The sequence below is a fragment of the Zalophus californianus genome, chromosome 1 (assembly GCF_009762305.2).
Source record: "Zalophus californianus isolate mZalCal1 chromosome 1, mZalCal1.pri.v2, whole genome shotgun sequence".
NCBI lineage: Eukaryota > Metazoa > Chordata > Mammalia > Carnivora > Otariidae > Zalophus > Zalophus californianus.
The window spans coordinates 65,158,827-65,172,009 of record NC_045595.1 but is presented as its reverse complement, the minus strand read 5'-3'; the positions used below and the strand labels follow the sequence as shown (position 1 = coordinate 65,172,009).

At 38.2% G+C, this 13,183-nt stretch overlaps 1 pseudogene; it reads right to left on the bottom strand.

Moving 5' to 3' along the window:
- LOC113916022 overlaps positions 1 to 13,183 on the bottom strand; it is a 146,356-nt pseudogene that overhangs the window by 54,602 nt on the left and 78,571 nt on the right.

Here is a 13,183-nt window from a genome sequence, read left to right as displayed (position 1 = left end):
CAATCTTGTGAATTCTTTCAAAGAACCAGCACCTAGTTTCGTTGATCTGTTCTACTGTTCTTTGGTTTCTATTTCATTGATTTCTGCTCTGATCTTGATTATTTCTCTTCTCCTGCTGGGTTTAGGCTTTATTTGCTGTTCTTTCTCCAGCTCCTTTAGGTGTAGGGTTAGGTTGTGTATTTCTTGTATCTTGAGAAAGGCTTGTATTGCTATATACTTCCCTCTTAGGACTGCCTTTGCTGTATCCCAAACATTTTGAACAGTTGTGTTTTCATTTTCATTGGTTTCCATGAATTTTTTTAATTCTTCTTTAAATTCCTGGTTGACCCATTCATTCTTTAGTAGGATGCTCTTTAGCCTCCATGTATTAGAGTTCTTTACGACTTCCTCTTGTGACTGAGTTCTAGTTTCAAAGCATTGTGGTCTGAAAATATGCAGGGAATAATCCCAATCTTTTGGTACCGGTTGAGACCTGATTTGTGACCTAGGATGTGATCAATTCTGGAGAATGTTCCATGGGCACTAGAGAAGAATGTGTATTCCGTTGTTTTGGGATGGAATGTTCTGAATATGTCTGTGAAGTCCATTTGGTCCAGTGTTTCATTTAAAGTCTTTATTTCCTTGTTGATCTTTTGCTTAGATGATCTGTCCATTTCAGTGAGGGTGGTGTTAAAGTCCCCCACTATTATTGTATTGTTGTCAATGTGTTTCTTTGCTTTTGTTATTAATTGCCTTATATAATTGTCTGCTCCCATGTTAGGGACATAGATATTTACAATTGTTAGATCTTCTTGTTGGATAGACACTTTAAGTAGGATATAGTGTCCTTCCTCATCTCTTATTACAGTCTTTGTTTTAAAATCTAATTTGTCTGATATAAGGATTGCCACCCCAGCTTTCTTTTGGTGTCCATTAGCATGGTAAATGGTTTCTACCCCCTCACTTTCAATCTGGGGGTGTCTTTGGGTCAAAAAGGAGTCTCTTGCAGACAGCATATGGATGGGTCTTGTTTTTTAATCCAATCTGAAAGCCTGTGTCTTTTGATTGGGGCATTTAGCCCATTTATATTCAGGGTAACTACTGAAAGGTATGAATTTAGTGACATTGTGTTGCCTGTAAGGTGATTGTGACTGTTTATTGTCTGTGTTCCTTTCTGAGCTATGCTGCTTTTAGGCTCTCTCTTTGCTTAGAGGACCCCTCTCAATATTTCTTGGAGGGCTGGTTTCGTGTTTGCCAATTCCTTTAGTTTTTGTTTGTCCTGGAAGCTTTTTATCTCTCCTATTTTCAATGACAGCCTCGCTGGATATAGTATTCTTGGCTTCATATTTTTCTCATTTAGTGCTCTGAAGATATCATGCCAGTCCTTTCTGGCCTGCCAGGTCTCTGTGGATAGGTCTGTTGCCAGTCTAATATTTCTACCATTGTAGGTTACATATCTCTTCTCTGGAGCTGCTTTCAGGATTTTCTCTTTGTCTCTGAGACTCGTAAGTTTTACTATTCGATGTTGGGCTGTTGACCTATTATTATTGATTTTGAGAGGGGTTCTCTGTGCCTCCTGGATTTTGATGCCTGTTTCCTTCCTCACGTTAGGGAAGTTCTCTGCTATTATTTGCTCCAAGATACCTTCTGCCCCCCTCTCTCTTTCTTCTTCTTCTGGGATCCCAATTATTCTAATGTTGTTTCGTCTTATCATATCGCTTATCTCTTGAATTCTGCCCTCATGATCCTGTAGTTGTTTCTCTTTCTTTTTCTCAGCCTCTTTATTTTCCATCATTTGGTCTTCTATATCGCTGATTCTCTCTTCTGCCTCATTTATCCTAGCAGTTAGTGCCCCCATTTTTTATTGCACCTCACTAATAGCCTTTTTGATTTCGACTTGGTTAGATTTTAATTCTTTTATTTCTCCAGAAAGGGTTTCTCCAATAACTTTCATGCTTTTTTCAAGCCCAGCTAGGATCTTTAAAGTCATGATTCTGAACTCTAGGTCCGACATCGTACTAATGTCTGTATTGAGTAGGTCCCTGGCTGACTGTACTACCTTTTGTTCTTTTTGCTGAGATGATTTTTTTCATCCTGTCATTTTGTCCAGAGGAGAATAGATGAATGAGAGAACAAAATGCTAACAGGTTAACAACGTCCCCAGGAAATATACTCTATACAAATCAGAAAAGACCTGAAACCAGGGCAAAAGAAAGGGAAAGAAATAAAAAAGAAAGAGAAAAAAAAAAGAAAAAGATAAAAACAAAAACAGAACAATACAGAAAAAGCAGAATATGATCAAATATGATCAGGCTAGTGCATAGATCAGTGCCACACAGTAGATTTTGGGCATATTTTGGTCTGTTAGAAAAAAGTGCCTCCTAAAAGTTTTAAAGGAAGAAAGACATATATGTACAAAATAAGGGTTGATACAATGAAGGGATGGAAGATGACTGTAAAGATGAACATTATAAAAGATTTTATAAAAGGAATTGTTAAGAAGTTGTTTGAAAAAAGAAAGAAGAAGAGTTAAAGAAGGAAAAAAAAAAGGAGAGAATGTGATCAGGCAGGAGAGTAGAACAAAACCATACCCTAGCGATTTAGGGTATATTTTGATCTGTTAGAAGAAACTATATCTCAAAATTTCAAAGAGAACACAACTTATATATATGCCAAAAATAAGGGTAACTACTATGAAGGGATAAAATATTACTCTAAAAAGGAAAAATAAAAAATGTTTTTTTTAAAAAGGGATTGATATGATGTTGGTTGAAAAAGGGAAAAAGAAAAATTAAAAAAAAAAACAGTTAAAAAATTAACTTTGAAAAAATAATGAATCATGGTAAAAAAGCCATGAATTCTATGTGCAGTTTTCCCCTAGTAATGGAGTTCTCCTGTTCTCCTTGATCAGTAAACTTGGTCTTGGCTTGCTGGCTGTTCGTGCTGATCTTCTGGGGGAGGGGCCTGTTGCCGTGGTTCCCAAATGTCTTTGCCGGAGGCTGAATTGCCCCGCCCTTGTGAGTCCAGGCTAAGCAAGCTCCTCGGGTTTGCTCTCAGGAGCTTTTGTTCCCTGGAAGCTCTCGGTACAGCTTTGGAGGACCAGAGTGAAAATGGTGGCCTCCCAATCTCCACCTGGAGGAGCTGAGAACTCGGGGCCCCACTCCTCAGTGCACCCCCAGAGAAAAGCAGTCACTCCCGTGTCCCCGGTGTCCGGCCGCACTCTGTGCTCACCTGGCCTGTGACCGAGCGTTTCTATGTCTGGCACCCGACCCCGTGGGGAGTCTCCAAACCCAGCAGATCCCTGCGGTGCGCTCCCGTGCTTCTCCTCCCGGGGGAGGAAGGGGAGTCTCCCTGGTTCTGCTGCTTGTTGAGTCCCTGCTGGAGGAGCAGTGGCCTGACTGGGCTGCGGATTACAGTTTATGGCAACCCAGAGCTGAGAGCCCGCCCCTCAGCTCCGTTTCTGCAGCTGGCTTCCCCCTCTGATACCTGGGAGCTCTGGCACACTCAGGCACCCCCGGTCTTTCTGTGACCCCGAGGGTCCTGAGACCACACTGTCCTGCGAGGGTTCCACCCCCCCGCTTAGCCACTGGAGCGATATCCCTCAGCGGAGCCGACTTCTAAAAGGTCTGATTTTGTGCTCCACGGCTCTATCACTTGCCAGAAGCGGCCGACGGAGGCCCCTCCCCCGCCGTCTCTCCTCCCAGATATCTCCTCGGATTCACTTCTCCGCACGTCCTACCTTCCAGTAAGTGGTCGCTTCTCTGTTCAGAGAGTTGTTGCTACTCTCCTCTTCGATCTCCTGTTGAGTTCGTAGGTGTTCAGAATGGTTTGATCCCTATTCAGCTGAATTCCTGAGACCAGACGAAATCCAGGTCTCCTACTCCTCCGCCATCTTGCTCCACCCCCACCTTAAGGGTCTTGATCCCAGGACCCTGAGATCATGACCTCAGCCGAAGGCAGATGCTTAACCAACTGAGCCACCCAGGCACCCCTTGTTTGCTGATATTTTAATGAATATGTTGTACCAATAGTCATGAATTTGGTTGGGTTTCTATATTGTTATGTTTTAGTCTACCTTTTACAGGTTGGTATTCAAATAAGTTTGGTTAAAAAATATTTTGGAAACTTTTTTTACTCTTTGGATACTCTGGAAAAAATTTTGTTTGCATTGTCTTTTCCTTAAAAGATTGAGTGTATTTAAATTCCTAAATTCTCTGTGCCTGGTAAATTTTGGCAGTTGGTCTTTAACTTTTTTCATAATTTGTATAATATATTTTTTAAAGAATAAGATGAATATCTGTGTACTCATGACCTGGATTAAGGAATAGAATGTTAGAACTTTAGATCATGTATGTCCCTCCCTAATCTTATCCTACTCCCCTGTCTCAAGTTAACAATTTCTTAAATGTTGTGTTATTCATCCCCTTGTTTTCTTTATGGTTTTAACACGTGTTTGTATCTTTAAGCTAAATATTGCTCAGTCCTTGCCTGCTGTTGTACTTTACATACATGGAACAAAACCAGATACATCCTCTATGATGTGCATTCGTTTACTTGACTTTTTAAAGTGCCATCTGTATTGATGTGTGTAGATATAGTTCATTCATTTTCATATATACCACAATTTGTTAATCCATTTTGCTCGTGATAGACACTTGGATGATTTCCAGTTTTTTTTCTGCTTTGAACGTTCTTGTACATCTCACTTAATGAATGTTTTTAGGAGTTTTAATAGTATATGTAGCTGGTTATAATTGTGTTTGAAGATATGGGGAATGTCAATAGTATTTTTGTTTTGCTTTTTAAAAGATTTATTGGAGAGAGAGAGAGCACAAGAGGAGAGAGGAGCAGAGGCAGAGGGAGAAGCAGACTCCCCGCTGAGCGGGGAGCCCAATGTGGGGCTCGATCCCGGGACTCTGGGATCATGACCTGAGCCGAAGGCAGACGCTTAACTGACTAAGCCACCGAGGCGCCCCTGTTTGTAGTTTTTATAAGTGCACTTTAAATTTTTTCCAGTGAGATAGAGTGAAATTGTATCATATTGTGGTTTTAATTTACATTTCCTCAAGAACTAATGAACTAAAACTTTTTTTTATCATATGTTTATCGGCCACTTGAATTTCCTCATCTGTTCTTCCACATATTTTTCCTTCTGAGTTGACTGATTTTTTTTCTTACATTTTTTCTAATAATGATACTATTCCTTTATCAAGTCCTGGTTTTGCAAACATATTCTGCCTTTTTTACTATGGTTGGAAGAGGTCAAGAAGATAGGACCCCCGGTTGACCCATGAGCTGGACCTTGATATTCACAGGCTCCTCACCTCCTCCCCTGGCCTTGGCATGTACGCTATGCCTACCATTTCCACACCAGGAGCTGTCCCAGGTCATAGCCTTGATAGTGTAAGGTGTTTTTGAGACCATTTACATGGTATATATGTTTGAGTCCCATTAAGACCTCTATATAAACCTTTAGGATTCTGGCAGTGGGTGCAGAGATCTAGTGGCCTTGTAATTTCCCTTGCTCGTTAAACCTGCCACCTCCCGGTCTGCAGTAGCCTGCCTCTTCATCTCTCCCTGCCCTACGTGTATGGGGGCCAGATTGTCAACCAACAATTATATAGAAAATCTTATTTTTAATGCAGTTGATTTTATAGTTTTTTCATTGTGATTTGTTCCTTTTTTATATCTTAAGCCCCTTTCTCCACAGAGACCTCTGTAAGTTTATTTTACTTTTGTATTTATATATTTAAACCACTTGGAGGTGTTTTTAAGTGCCAGGATTAGGATCCATTTTCTTTCTTCTTCTTCTTTTTTTTCCTTTGGAAAGAATCCATTTTCTAATTTTTGCATAGATATCTAATTATCCCATGGCCATTAAGAAATCAATAATTTCCCCACTGGTCAGAAATGCTCACGGTGCATTACGGGAAGCTTCCACATATGTGAGTCTATGTATGGGCTTTTAATTCTCTCCTGTTATTTGTTATACTGTTCTATTTGCCCATTTATCAAGATGGACAAACTTTTAGTATATTGTCTTAATTTTTATAGCTTTAATTTGTTTTTAAGATTTATTTATTTGTTCGAGAATGAGAGAGAGAAATAACTGGGGAGAGGGGAGGAGAGAGAGAGAGAGAGAATCTTCAGGCAGACTCCCTGCTGAGCATGGAACCCGATGCAGGGCTCGATCCCAGGACCCTGACATCATGACCTGAACTGAAATCAAGTCAGACACTCAACCGACTGAGCCACCCAGGTGCCCCACTTATTATAGCTTTAAAGTCCATCTTGATTTTAAGTAAGGCAAGTCTTCCTCCTTGCTCTTCTGCAAAATGTCTTGAGTGTTCTTGCTTCTTGTTTTTCCTTATAAATTTTGCAATAGCATATTGAGTCGCTGAGGGTGGGGGCAGGGCATTGGGATTTTGATTAGAATTGTATCAACTCCATTAGACAGTTTGGGGTATTGACATCTTTATGGCATTGAGTTTTCTTATCCAGAACCAAGGTATACCTCACTGTTTATTTAGTTCTTCTTTGATGACTTTCATTGAAGTTTTATAATTGTCTCTGAAAATTAACAATTTTAATGGTATTTTTCCTAGGTACAGTATATTTTTGATGCATTTGTGTTTTAAAATTACATTTTAATTACATAAAATTACATGCAGTTGTTAATTGCATATAAAATGTGACATTGTTTTCTTGCTAAACAGTCCTGCTAAAATCTCTTATTTATTCTAATAACTTGCTTGAATTTGAGTTTTTCAAATATGCAACTGCTATCCTCTGTAATAGTGTCAGCATTGTGTCTTCTCTTGTGATCATTGCCCATTTTGTTTCTTTCCTTATGACATTGACTAGGACTTTGGATAAAATAGAGTAAAAGGGTTGATGGCAGTTATCTTTGCCTTATTCCTAATCTGAAAGGGAATGCTTTGGATATTTCAAATAAAAGAAGGTATTTGTTCTATTTTGTTTTTTAAACACATTGTGTTTTAGTTTTCTTGGACTACCATAACCAAATACTACAGGCTGGGTGGCTTCCACAACAGATATTTATTTTGTCATAGGTCAGAAGTCAGGTCAAGATGCCAGCAAGGTTGCTTTCTGCTTGCAGATGGCTCCCTTCTCCCTGTACCCCCACAGCCATCCTCTGTGTGCAAGCATCCCTGATGTCTCCTCTTGTGTCCAGATTTCCTCTTTCTATAAGGACCCTGATCAGATTGGATCTAGCCTATCCTAACATCCTCATTTCGATTTAATCACCTCCTTAAAGTCTCTATCTCCAAATATTCACATTCTGAGGGAGCAGGAGTTAGGGCTTCAACATGAATTTTGGGGCACACAATTCGGTCCATAGCATATGTTTTTTTTTTCTTTGATCCTTATTTTTCAAAAAATTTAAAAATCATGAATATATGTCTCATTTTGGAAATGCTTTACCTGCATCTATGGAAATGGTCTATATTTTCTTTTTAAAAAATACATTGTTAATTACACTAGTAAATTTCTAATTTTCATATTTTTTTAAAGTAAGCTTTATGTCTATTCCACATTTTGGTATGTAGTATTTGAATTATATTCTTCATCCTAATATTTTCTAATTTTTATATTAATTTCTTTAAGCCATTATTTAGAAATGTTTCTTAATTTCAAATATATGTGTGTGTGTGTGTTTGTTTGTGTGTACTTTTTTCCTCATTACCATTTTAAAAATTATTGTCAAATTTAATTGTTTGGTGATTGGAGAACATATCAGTTCCAATGCCATACATTTTCACTGAGATTTGTCTTGTGGTATAAAACAGTCTATCATTGTAAATTGTATGGAAAAAAAATGTGTAGCATCCAATTTTCTATGTCTGTTGACTAATCTTATCAACATTGCTGTTCAAACTGTCTACCTAAAGTTTTGTTTGTTTTTTGGTTTTCTTAATATTTATTGAGAAACTTATCTTAAAATCTCCCATTATGACAGGAAATTTGTTAGTCTCTCCTAGTAGAGCTGTTAATTTTTACTTCATATATTTTGAGTCTATGTCATCAAGTAAAGTTTACTTTGACTTGCTAAATAAATAATATGTCTGTATAAATAAGGACAAAAATGAAGTAAAATTACCTTTAACTATTTCCATAGAGATATGTTAAAACGAGGTTTCACCTTTTAAATCGTAGTCAAATTAGAATTTTATTTTCAAAACTGTACCTTCATATATGGTGTTCAGATATTCAAATCCACAATAATACAAAAACAGGATTAAGTCTTTTATGTAAAATGACAATATATCAACACATAAAATAAAAGTCATCATATTAAAATGATAAATTAACAAAACCACCATTGCCATTTTGGACATTAGCACAAATCTCTATGATAGAAAGACAGACAAACTCAGTGAGGCTCAAATAATTGTTTTAAAGAGGTAAATGAAGGGGGCAGGGGTGGCTCAGTTGGTTAAGCGTCTGCCTTCAGCTCAGGTCATGATCTCCAGTCCTGGGATCTAGTCCTGCATCGGGCTCCCTGCTCTTTGGGGAGCTTGCTTTTCCCCCATCCGCTCTCCGCTGCTCCCCGTGCTCATGCTCTCTCCTTCTCATAAAAAACTAAAATCTTAAAAAAAAAGGTAAATGCACACACAATACGAACACAAAATTTTGCTGTCTACTAAAAAAAATCAATTTTTCAATGGTTTATAGGACATTTATGAAAAAATGGGTTATGAACTGGAGCACGAGGAAAACATAGGAACACCTAAAGCAGATCTTAGTACCATCTGCAAAGTATAGCAAAATACAGGGAAATCCTAAGATCAAACATATATTTCCTATGGATTATTGTAAAGGGGCTAAGAATGAAGACTCATGCATAAACTTTGTTCAATATATAATTAAAACTTCAATTACATAATATTAAGAAAATATGGTAATGTTAAAATGAAAGAGCAAACTTTCTAGAATGAAGTCAACATTGTATTTCTATAATTCTACCTATTTACTTAAAGCCCTTAATGTTCAGACACAAATAGTAGGGCTTATCGATCACTGAATTTAGGTGCTAAGCCACATAGTTATATACATTGATCTTGCTTTATTCTCTGTACCTTTTCAGTCTCATTTATGTTGGAATAGAACCTAGATATGATTTGGGACTGTGAAGGTGAGGTGGCTATGACCACAATAGTTCTCCTTGGGAGTCAAACTGAGAATCCGCAAAGGACCCAAACACCTCTTCATCAAAACCACCACCTAAATCCAAAGTAAGTCAGCTAAAATATGTATGGCCACAGTTGAACGTTTGTTTGAAAACACAATTATTATTTTTTGTCTTCAATCAACCATAGGAAGAATTTCTTGTGCCATTTTATTATTTCATATTTTTAGATTTTAAATTTCTTACTCACAACACCCTCTAAGACACTTGGACATCAGCCCTGTTGGTTTTGTCTGTGTTTACCGAGCAGATGAGGCACGTTCTCTTTGATTTAGCACAGCTGTGTGGCAGCAAACGCTTGCAGAGCCAAAGCAAGAAAATAAAACTATCCATAAAATTGAAAAAGAAAAAAATATTAAAGTTACAGAATTTTCCGTGTGTTGCTTGTGGAGTGAGAGATCGTCTAGTTACAGAGATAATGAGGGAAATGTTGCTTTTTTTCAAGAAAGACCCACTTCTCTGTACAGCATGAAAGTTATAAAATCTGTTGCCTTATACTTAGAAAAATGAAAACATGCTCACAATTCAACAGAGAAAATCTGAAACTAAAAAAGGATGTGCAAATCTACCATTTAAAAAACTTTTCATTGAACATACGTACATGCATAGAAGTGTATGTATTTATTGTTAAGTGTCTGCCTTATCCAAGTTTCAAAAAATGAACACACCCATTCAGCTGCTACCAGATCATGAGATGTAGAATATTGCCAGGACCCTAGGAAGTATGTCTTCTTGTGCTTTCTTCCAGGTGATACGGTATACCTCCCAAGTGTAACACTCTCCTGATTCCTAACAGCATGGAGGAGCATTGCCTGTATTTGTACTTTCTGAACTGAACCATGACACACATATATTGTAAAAGTAGACTTCGCATGAAGTCTATTTTCTTTCACAACACATTGTTTGTAAGAATTATTAGTATGTTGCATATCATTGTAGATCCTCTGTTTTCATTGTTGTGTAATATTTCTCTGTGTAACTATATAAGAATTAGTAACCGGTGATTGGCATTTGGGTAATTACTCTCCTGATTAATTTCCTGGAAGAGTTTGGGTAGAATTGGTACTATTTCTTCATTAAATATTTTGTAGAAATATAAATGAAGCCAGGGACCTAGGAATTTGTTTTGCAGTAGATTTTTAACTACACATTCAGTTTCTTTGATATTAGACTACTCACATTATCTATTGCATTTTTTTTTTTGTTTGTTTGGTTTTGAGCAATAAACACCTTCATTACATGACCAAAGATAGGAGGGAGGAAGATTTATTCTTTCCAGGTTTTGATTTTTCCTCAGATAGAACTCTAGGTCCGAGAGCCCTCTAGCTGGTCGCCATCTGCTCAGCCACACTGGCTTGATCTTGCCGCGATGCCTGCAAGAAGCTTGCCGGGCTGGAACTCCTCCTCTAGGAGATGGCTGATGTTGGCATTCTTTTTCCTTTCATCATATTTCTTCTGAACTCTCTTTGATCGTTTTTTGTATAAAAATCTCTTCCTCCTCGGGAGTCAGCTTGGCCCTCTTCTTGTGCCCCAGGGGCAGTGTGCACAGTGGAACTTGTACCATTGTTGTTAGTTTGGTGTGCTGTCAGTGAGCCTGATACAGTTCTTCACAGGGGCCTCAGTATGGAACAGTTCACTGTTGGTTGCGTTGTAAACAACATCAGTAATACTTATGTCATGCGCAAAACACTGGGACCCCAAGAGAAGTTCCCCACGTCCAGCCTCAAGGCATGGTACTGCTTACTGCTTCCCCGAGCAGGGACTGTGTGTATGGGGTGGGGGCCAATCTTAGTGTTGGCAGCCGGCCATGGATAGTATCTTTAGTATCTGTAGTGATATCACTTCTCTCATTCCTGAAAGGGGTAATGTGTGTTTTCTCTTTTTTACTTCTGATTAGTCTGGTTAGATACTTAATCAGTTTTATTGATCTCAAGGAGCCAGCTTTTGGTTTTACATTGTTTATCTCTGGTAACATTTTTTTTCTCTGAAGTCCCCTTTGATATTAATATAGTTACTCTTACTTTCTTTCAATTAGTGTTAAAATGGCATATCTTTTTCATTCTAATTTTCACCCATTTGTGTCTTTATATTTAGTGTTTCTTGTAAATAGTATATCATTATATCTTGATTTTTTAAAAAAAATTTATTTATTTGAGAGAGAGAGAGAACGTGAGCAGGAGGAGGGGCAGAAGGAGAAGGAGAGAATCTCATGCAGACTTCCACCTGAATGGGGAGCCCTCCTCACCTGGATCTCACACCCTGAGATCATGACCTGAGCCAAAATCAAGAGTTAGCTGCTTAATCGACTGAGCCACCCAGGCACCCCACATCTTGATTTTTTTAAATAATTTTTTTATTGAGATATAATTGACATATAACATAGTAGCTTTAGGTGTAGAAAATAATGATTTGGTATATAAAAAACAATATGAGCACCATAGTAAGTCTAGTTAACATCCATCACCTTACATGATCAAAATTTTTATTTCTTGTGAAAAGACATTTTAAGATCTATTTTCTTCACAACTTTCAAATACACGATATAGTATTATTAACTAGATCTTGATTTTTTCATTTTAAAAATAATTAATGTTAATCACCATACATTACATCATTAGTTTTTAATGTAGTATTCCATGATTCATTGTTTGTGCATAACACCCAGTGCTCCACACAGAATGTGCCCTCTTTAATACACATCACCAGGGGAACGCATCCCCCCAACCCCCTTCCCTCTAGAACCCTCCGTTTGTTTTTCAGAGTCCATCATCTCTCATGGTTCGTTTCCCCCTCTGACTTATTCCCCTTCATTCCTCCCCTCCTACTATCTTCTTCATTTTGTTTTTCTTAACATATATTGCATTATTTGTTTCAGAAGTACAAATCTGTGATTCAACAGTCTTGCACAATTCACAGCACTCACCATAGCACATACCCTCCCCATGTCTATCACTCAGCTACCCCATCCCTCCCACCCCACCCCCACTCCAGCAACCCTCAGTTTGTTTCCTGAGATTAAGAATTCCTCATATCAGTGAGGTCATATGATACATGTCTTTCTCTGATTGACTTATTTCACTCAGCATAACACCCTCCAGTTCCATCCACGTCGTTACAAATGGCAAGATCTCATTCCTTTTGATGGCTGCATAATATTCCATTGTGTATATATACCACTTCTTCTTTATCCATTCATCTGTCGATGGACATCTTGGCTCTTTCCACAGTTTGGCTATTGTGGTCATGGCTGTTATAAACATCAGGGTGCACATACCCCTTCGGATCCCTACATTTGTAGCTTTGTGGTAAATACCCAGTAATGCAATTGCTGGATCATATGGTAGCTCTATTTTCAACTGTTTGAGGAACCTCCACACTGTTTTCCATAGTGGTTGCACCAGCTTGCATTCCCACCAACAGTGTAGGAGGGTTCCCCTTTCTATGCATCCCCGCCAACATCTGTTGTTTCCTGACTTGTTCATTTTAGCCATTCTGACTGGTGTGAGGTGGTATCTCACTGAGGTCTTGATTTGGATTTCCCTGATGCTGAGCAATGTTAAGCACTTTTTCATGTGTCTGTGGCCATTTGGATGTCTTCTTTGGAAAAATGTCTATTTGTGTCTTCTGCCCATTTCTTGTTTGGATTATTTGTTCTTTGGGTGTTGAGTTTGATAAGTTCTTTATAGATTGTGGATACTAGCCCTTTATCTGATATGTCATTTGCAAATATCTTCTTCCATTCTGTCAGTTGTCTTTTGGTTTTGTGGACTGTTTCTTTGCTGTGCAAAAGCTTTTATCTTGATGAAATCCCAATAGTTCATTTTTGCCCTTGCTTCCCTTGCCTTTGGCGATGTTTCTAGGAAGAAGTTGCTGCGGCTGAGGTCGAAGAGATTGCTACCTCTGTTCTCCTTTATGATTTTGATGGACTCCTGTCTCACGTTTAGGTCTTTCAACCATTTGGAGTCTATTTTTGTGTGTGGTGTAAGGAAATGG